The sequence below is a fragment of the Denticeps clupeoides genome, chromosome 3 (genome assembly GCF_900700375.1).
Source record: "Denticeps clupeoides chromosome 3, fDenClu1.1, whole genome shotgun sequence".
Taxonomy (NCBI): Eukaryota; Metazoa; Chordata; class Actinopteri; order Clupeiformes; family Denticipitidae; genus Denticeps; species Denticeps clupeoides.
In genome coordinates this window covers 26,718,141-26,726,734 of record NC_041709.1, presented here as the reverse complement: position 1 = coordinate 26,726,734, position 8,594 = coordinate 26,718,141, and positions in this window count along the sequence as shown.

Genomic DNA, 8,594 nt, shown 5'->3' with positions numbered 1-8,594 from the left:
TACTATGAGGGACTGGCCCCACGAATTCGTGGGGAGATGGTCAGCCGGGAGATGCCAGCAACGTATGAGGCCCTCATACAACTCGCGCTGAGGATTGATCGCCACCTGCTGGCACTCCCGAAAACTGCGGCCCCCACTCCGACCCTGCACCAGACTCCCCGACCGCCTTTCTCACCACCTCAGCCCATCGTCACTCCTCCAGACCATAGGGGGGAACCCATGCAGCTGGGACGGACAACCCTCACACCTGAAGAAAAGCAGCGGCGTTTTCGGGAGAGTTTGTGTGCATACTGCGCTTCCCCCTCACACCTCCGCCTGACCTGCCCCATTCGTCCGGGGAAACGGGACACCCAGCAGATCAGCACGGCGCGGTCAGCTGGGTCCCTTCCTCCACATCTGATGCCACCGCCCTCCCGACTCACTTTCCCGGCCGTCCTGGAATGGAATAAGCGAGTCATCTCCACCACAGCCTTTGTGGATTCCGGGGCGGCTGGAAATTTCATAGACTACTCCTTCATCCGACAACATCACATTCCCCTGGAACTCCTCACAAGTCCTCTCACAATCACCTCCGTGGATGGTCATCCTATCTCCGCAGGACCCATCATTCACTGCACCACTCCTCCTCGGGTTCCCCTGGCTGTCCCTCCATGAACCCCACCTTTCCTGGTCATCGGGCGTGGTGTTGGAGTGGGGAGCGCACTGCCATCACCATTGCCTTCTGCCACAGCCCTCCCCGTCTGCCTCCTCGAACCCAGAACCGACCCGTCTTGTCCTAGACCATGTCCCCTCCTGCTATCACAACCTAGTCACCGTCTTCAGCCCAGCCAAAGCTGCCCAGCTGCCTCCCCACCGACCAGGCGACATGGCCATTGACCTGCTGCCAGGAACCACTCCCCCGAAAGGACATCTCTACTCCCTCTCGAAGGCAGAGCAAGTGGCCAAGGAGCGGTTTGTGGCAGAGGCGCTTCAAAACGGCACCATCCACCCATCGACTTCCCCGGCCGCGGCAGGGTTCTTCTTTGTGACCAAGAAGGATGGTGGCCTGCGACCGTGCATGGACTATCGTGGACTCAATAAAATCACAGTCAAAAATCGAACACCTTTACCTCTAACCAACACCGCCCTTGACGCCCTCTCGGGAGCCAAATATTTTAACGAAGTTGGATCTCAGGTCTGCTTACAACCTGATTCGTATCCGAGAGGGCGACGAGTGGAAAACCGCCTTCATCACCCCCACTGGCCATTTTGAATCCCTAGTCATTCCATTCGGTCTATGCAACGCACCCGCCATCTTCCAACAGTTCATCAATGATACTCTCCAGGACATGCTGGGACGGTGGGTGTATGCTTACCTGGACGACGTACTCATTTACTCACCCACTCTGGAATCCCATATTCAACACGTGAGAGCAGTCCTAAAGAAATTGCTCGCCCACCGACTGTACTGTAAGCTGGAGAAATGCACCTTCCACCAGCGCTCCACCACGTTCCTGGGTTTTACCATCTCGTCCCACGGTTTGGCCATGGAGCCCAAGAAGCTGGAAGCAGTGGCGTCGTGGCCCCTACCCACGACGCTGAAGCAACTGCAACGGTTTCTTGGGTTTGCAAATTTCTATCGTCGCTTCATCCGTGGCTACAGTACGGTCGCAGCACCCCTCACTGCTCTCACCAAACCTTCACCACGTCCGTTCTGCCTAACCCCTGAGGCCATTCATGCTTTTAAATCCTGGTGTCATTATTTCACCACCGCCCCCATTCTTCAACACCCAGATCCTTCCCTTCCGTTTGTTGTAGAAGTGGACGCATCAGAGGTAGGTGCTGGTGCCGTCCTCTCTCAACGCGGTCCGGACCGGAAATTGCACCCATGTTGCTTCTTCTCGTTCACCCCTGCACAGCGGCGATACGGGGTGGGGGACCGTGAGCTGCTGGCAGTCAGGTGGGCCCTCGAGGAGTGGCGGCACTGGCTACAAGGCAGTGACACCCCCTTTCTGGTCTGGACCGATCACCAAAATCTCATATCAATCAAAGCTACCAAACAACTCAATCCCCGCCAGGCGAGGTGGGCATTATTTTTCGAGCAATTCAATTTTCAACTCTCCTACCGTCCCGGGTCCAAAAATCAAAAAGCCGATGCTCTTTCCCGTCAACACGGCCCAGACTCACCATCCTCTGACCCCGAACCCGTTCTTCCTCCTCATCGCATCCTAGGCCCTCTCCGGTGGTCCCTCGAGACGAAGGTCCGGGCTGCCCAGGTGTCCGACCCTGGCCCAGCCAACACCCCACCTGGGTGCCTGTACGTCCCAAATACCTGCCGGCCCACAACCTGCAAGTCTCCTCCACCACCGGCCATAGCCCCTTTGAGATCTGCCATGGATATCAGCCCCCCATCTTCAGGCACCAGGTGCCTGCAGGTGGGGTCCCCTCGGCTCGTCAGATGATCCACGGTTGCCGAAAGGCCTGGAAATCTGTGCGGTCGGCCCTCCTCATCGCTTCATCCTCCGGCTCCGGATCCGCCACCGCCACGCATCGTCGACGGGGGACCCGCCTACACGGTGGAGCGCATTATTGCCTCTCTCCGCAGAGGTCGGGGGGTCCAGTACCTGGTGCATTGGACCGGCTATGGACCAGAAGAACGGTCTTGGATCCCGAGTCGTTTCATCCTGGACCCTTCACTGGTGACTGAGTACCGGCAGCGTACCGCCGCCGCTCCGGGGCCGTCGGGGGTCGGCCCTGGAGGGGGGGGGGGGGGGGGTACTGTCACATGATTCCATCATGTGACCGGGAGTAACACGGAAACGAGGTAACGTGACTCCTATATATTAGGCTGGAGAGCAGCTGCCAACCGCTCAGTCATTGAATGACGCACACCATTCGACTCGGCCCCGAAAACCTTCAACCCAGTAAGACCGTACCTGTCCTCTCTGTTCTCCTGATCCACGAACTCCTTCCTGTCGCACTGCTCTCACCAAACCTTCACCACGTCCGTTCTGCCTAACCCCTGAGGCCATTCATGCTTTTAAATCCTTGTGTCATTATTTCACCACCGCCCCCATTCTTCAACACCCAGATCCTTCCCTTCCGTTTGTTGTAGAAGTGGACGCATCAGAGGTAGGTGCTGGTGCCGTCCTCTCTCAACGCGGTCCGGACCGGAAATTGCACCCATGTTGCTTCTTCTCGTTCACCCCTGCACAGCGGCGATACGGGGTGGGGGACCGTGAGCTGCTGGCAGTCAGGTGGGCCCTCGAGGAGTGGCGGCACTGGCTACAAGGCAGTGACACCCCCTTTCTGGTCTGGACCGATCACCAAAATCTCATATCAATCAAAGCTACCAAACAACTCAATCCCCGCCAGGCGAGGTGGGCATTATTTTTCGAGCAATTCAATTTTCAACTCTCCTACCGTCCCGGGTCCAAAAATCAAAAAGCCGATGCTCTTTCCCGTCAACACGGCCCAGACTCACCATCCTCTGACCCCGAACCCGTTCTTCCTCCTCATCGCATCCTAGGCCCTCTCCGGTGGTCCCTCGAGACGAAGGTCCGGGCTGCCCAGGTGTCCGACCCTGGCCCAGCCAACACCCCACCTGGGTGCCTGTACGTCCCAAATACCTGCCGGCCCGATGTATTGCATTGGGGCCATTCCTCCGTCCTCTCAGGCCATCCAGGATGCCAACGGACCCTCTCCTTCATTCGCCGGGCATTCTGGTGGCCTTCAACACGTGTTCCGCCTCCATGGGTTCCCCCAGGACATTGTCTCTGATCGGGGACCCCAGTTCGTCTCAGCTGTGTGGAAGGCGTTCTGTTGCCTCATTGGATCAACCTGCAGCCTCTCCTCTGGCTACCATCCCCAGACCAATGGTCAGGTGGAGAGGGCCAACCAACAGCTGGGACGATACCTGCGGTGCTTTGCGTCGGAACACCAACGCACCTGGCCCGGGTTTCTCCTTTGGGCGGAGCTGGCCCACAACCTGCAAGTCTCCTCCACCACCGGCCATAGCCCCTTTGAGATCTGCCATGGATATCAGCCCCCCATCTTCAGGCACCAGGTGCCTGCAGGTGGGGTCCCCTCGGCTCGTCAGATGATCCACGGTTGCCGAAAGGCCTGGAAATCTGTGCGGTCGGCCCTCCTCATCGCTTCATCCTCCGGCTCCGGATCCGCCACCGCCACGCATCGTCGACGGGGGACCCGCCTACACGGTGGAGCGCATTATTGCCTCTCTCCGCAGAGGTCGGGGGGTCCAGTACCTGGTGCATTGGACCGGCTATGGACCAGAAGAACGGTCTTGGATCCCGAGTCGTTTCATCCTGGACCCTTCACTGGTGACTGAGTACCGGCAGCGTACCGCCGCCGCTCCGGGGCCGTCGGGGGTCGGCCCTGGAGGGGGGGGGGGGGGTACTGTCACATGATTCCATCATGTGACCGGGAGTAACACGGAAACGAGGTAACGTGACTCCTATATATTAGGCTGGAGAGCAGCTGCCAACCGCTCAGTCATTGAATGACGCACACCATTCGACTCGGCCCCGAAAACCTTCAACCCAGTAAGACCGTACCTGTCCTCTCTGTTCTCCTGATCCACGAACTCCTTCCTGTCGCCCTGTCCTGCCCTGTCTTGTGTCTTAAAACGCGAACGACAACATCAGTGTGGTGTTGCGGCTCGTGCCGTCCACGTTCGCAGATTAACGCGGAGGAACTTACCTGCCTCCCTGCGTCCCGCCGCACCGAGGTCTCTCGTTTCCTCCTACACGTCTCTCTCGTTCTGGTCCCGGTTCGCGTGTCAAAAACACATTGAATGAGAAGGTGTGTCCAAACTTTTTGCTTGTACTGTATGCAAGTTCTGTAGGTCGTTTTTCATAGTACACTAGAAAAGAAGTTTGAAAACAGTGTGAAGACACACGCCAACAAAGACACTATCAGGTGCTATTGTGTGCAGAGTAGGCCACAATTATTTTGACACTGACATTTGTCCCATTTTCACATTATGAAAAGCTTGTTGAAAACAATGTTTTCTGAGTTATTCAGCACACAGTAATGGACTGGTTTTATTAAAGACTTTGTGGAGTAGCAGGTACGTCAGTAGGTCTGAGAATTTTTAGAGTAGTAATTCAATCAAGGAAAAAAAAATGCACATATCAAGAGTGATATATGGCTTTTTCACAGAGGCCTTCATTTCAGAAAGTATGAGACGTGCCACCTCTGTTCAGGAGGGATCTCCAGACAATCCATTTTTTTTTTACTGCCATCTGCAAATGACGCCTTATTTCTCTCTCACCATTTCCCACTCTACCAATTTTTCGTTATACTACTGTTTGCACTATTGTTCATTTGTGCCACAAGTGTCCAGTTTACAGTGTCTGTTGGCCAGTATACCAGTATTTGAAAATTGTTGAAAATAGAAATGATCTCCTCTGCTGTTCAATGATTTATAACCACACAGGTATCTGAAACAAATGTATATGTCTAATATATAATATTCATCCTGTTTATAACCATTTATACATGTATTGTATATACAGTATAAACCTGAGACAAATTTGAGAAATGTTATTACTATCATGGCTACTACTACAATAATTACTTCTTTTTCTACTCAAAGTAGCAGGTAAATGTTTCTCATGCTTTTTCCACCCTCCCCTCCCCTAAAACATTCTCTCCACCGACCGTCATGGCTTCCAAACATGCAAAGCACTGAAACTGCTAGGTTATTGGATGTAAAAATGAGCACAAATATATTTGTTTTTAGTTCCGTCATGCAAGACTCTGAAGAACCAGTGGGTTTCTTTTTTCGGGAAAAACACAGACATGCCTTCCTTTCTGCACCTTCATTCACCAACCCAAGTCGAGTGATTGCATCCCCCATCTGCAACCGTGACAGGTGTTGAAGAACGTTGCTATCTATGCATTATATAAAATAGTGAAGTGTTTGTCATTGTGAAAAACAGCACATGGTGACACAACGAAATGTGTCCTCTGCTTTTAACTATCACTCTTAGTGAGCAGTGGGCAGCTATGACAGGCGCCCGTGCAGCAGTGTGTGGGGATGGTGGCACCTCAGTGGAACCTTGGCAGTTTGATGTTCTAACCAGCAAGCATTTGATTACTGGTCTGTTTCCTTACCCAATAGGCCAACCACTGCCCCAATGTGTATCTCAGTGGGAGCTTTTATTGGACTTAATTCTTTGCAACTCACAGAAAACAATCCACAAATAAATGTTGATATTACAAAACGCAAATCTAAAAACACATATTTCTGGATACTGAAATATTTGTGAATATCAACAATTATTTGTGGATTGCTTTCTGTGAGTTGCAAATAATTAAGTGCAAAAAACTCATGGTATATTATACTAAGGCGAAAATATTCTGAAAGCAAAAACTACACAGAGAATGCTTAAAAAAATAAGCTTACAAAATCATGTGTAAATAATTAAACCTAGCAGGTTCACATTTGGTAAGAGCACACCTTATGATGAAAAATTGCATATTTTGTTTAGTAATCAAAATAGTTAAAAGGTGTATGTATTTCTGAGACCTACACACATTAGTCAACATTATAATTAAAATGTTTCAGTTTTATACTTTGAGCATGCAGGTTTAAGTTTGCTAAATAACATTTAAATAAGCAGATTTATTAAATATGAATGAACATTAATTGATATTAATTAATCTTATTTTTAGCAAAATCCAGTGACATCCATACTGGCTCTCTTCGTGTACAAAAATGTACACGCATAAAAACTGCCATAAAATACATCAATTTTTTTTTTTCATAAATCACTTAATCAACTTGAGCCATTTACAAACTTATTGGGATTTTCAGGATTTTAAATGCCAGTTCAATCATTTGATTCACTGATTAATTATTAAAAATAATAATAATTAAACAAATATTTTTCATACAATAAATAATAGGGAGATGAGACAATGGTTATAATTTCAGTTTTGGTCGTGTAAAAGATAAGCAAAAAAAATTATTTGACTGCATTAGTAGTTTTTGTGTAGTACTAAATAATGAGTCATGACACCTCTTGTGGCAAAAAATGTATATGCACCAAAATCTGCCATAAAATTCTCATACATCAATATTTTCTTCTGATTTTTTTTCATAAATCACTTATTCAACCTGAGCCCTTTTAAAAATGATCAAATATTCAATAATTCAGGATTTTTACTTTAAATGCCAGTTTAATCATTTAAATCAATTATTATAAAAAAACTTTTTTTTCTATATAATAAATAGCAATTTGAGTCTTGGACATTTTTTTTTGTGCCATTGCATCTTTTTGCGCCCTCTCGCACTCTTCAAGTACAAAAAATTACACACATAAAATCCGACATAAAATCCTTGTACATACAAAAAAAATAAAACATTCACTTACCTGAGTGTAGCACTGAGGAATAGGGCACAAGGGTTAAGAGACCCCCATTTTTAAGGAACTCTTATTTTCCTGTCTGCAAAATCAGCTCTGTGTCATATGGAAATTGAGGACTATCAAAGTGAGCTGGCCAGTGTTGTGAACGCAACCCTTGACTCCTCAGAGGGGGAAGCATCACTGTCTCATCTGATGAACTGAAAATCTGATGAATTGCCTGAAGACGCAGTTGACAGTACGTCTGAAGTGGAGTGGATGTATTCTGAGGGCCCTTTATTGCTGTTAAAGTAAGAAGCACAGGGCTCCACAAAAACACATGAGGTTTGGTGTGGGTGATTAGAACCCTTCATATGTTGGTTTTCTCCCTCACTCCCTTACCCTGAATTGTTACTGTATTGCTGCTTTTCTGTGCTGTGTCTTTGTATTTTGGCCATTTCATGTTCACATTTCATGTTGAGCGTTTGTGTCTCCTGCATTTCACAGCATTGTATAACAAAATCTGTGAGCCCTGCAGTGGGTCCATGGGTCAGGATCAAACCAGAACAGTACCAGGGCAGGACACAGAGTTAGTGTTAGCCTGTGACAATGTGAATATGTGAAACACATGTTCAATTCTGTGATTGATATGCCATTAGCAGGTGATGTTTGTTGGTAAAATATAACAAAATGTTTCTGAATTCTTTTCCAGAAAATGAAAGGTAACAAATTGTCTCATTTGTATGGAATGGAGCAGCAACCAGCTCAGCAATTTCTTTCAGGTCCATTAAAAGTGGCCAAAAGTGGCTGGTTCATCAGCTGGAAATGACATAAAATCTCAATTTTATGCGCATTTTCCCCAATACTCTTCCAAGTGGAGAATGTGAGCGGTACTGGCTTTGGACAGGTAGTTTTTTCACTCCATTTGGAAAATGGAAAATGTTAATCATGAGGTCAACGATTAAATCATTGACCTCAGACAAAGCAAACTATTTTTTCTGAAAGAAGACTTTCAAGCTTAACACTAACTCAAGAAAAACAATGCCTTCAAAAAGATCATGGAATAAACCTGGAGGGTACCCTGTCAAGACATGAAAGTTACTCAGTTCTTCAGTGAGTACAGACTGGTTTTTGACACCAAAAAGAGCTGCAACTTCTTTGGTCATGCAATCCAGTCTGAACGTGCACTGAGTGTACCTGAAATTCACCTGTTCTTGCCTCCTTCAATTGATAATCTGAGTAGTG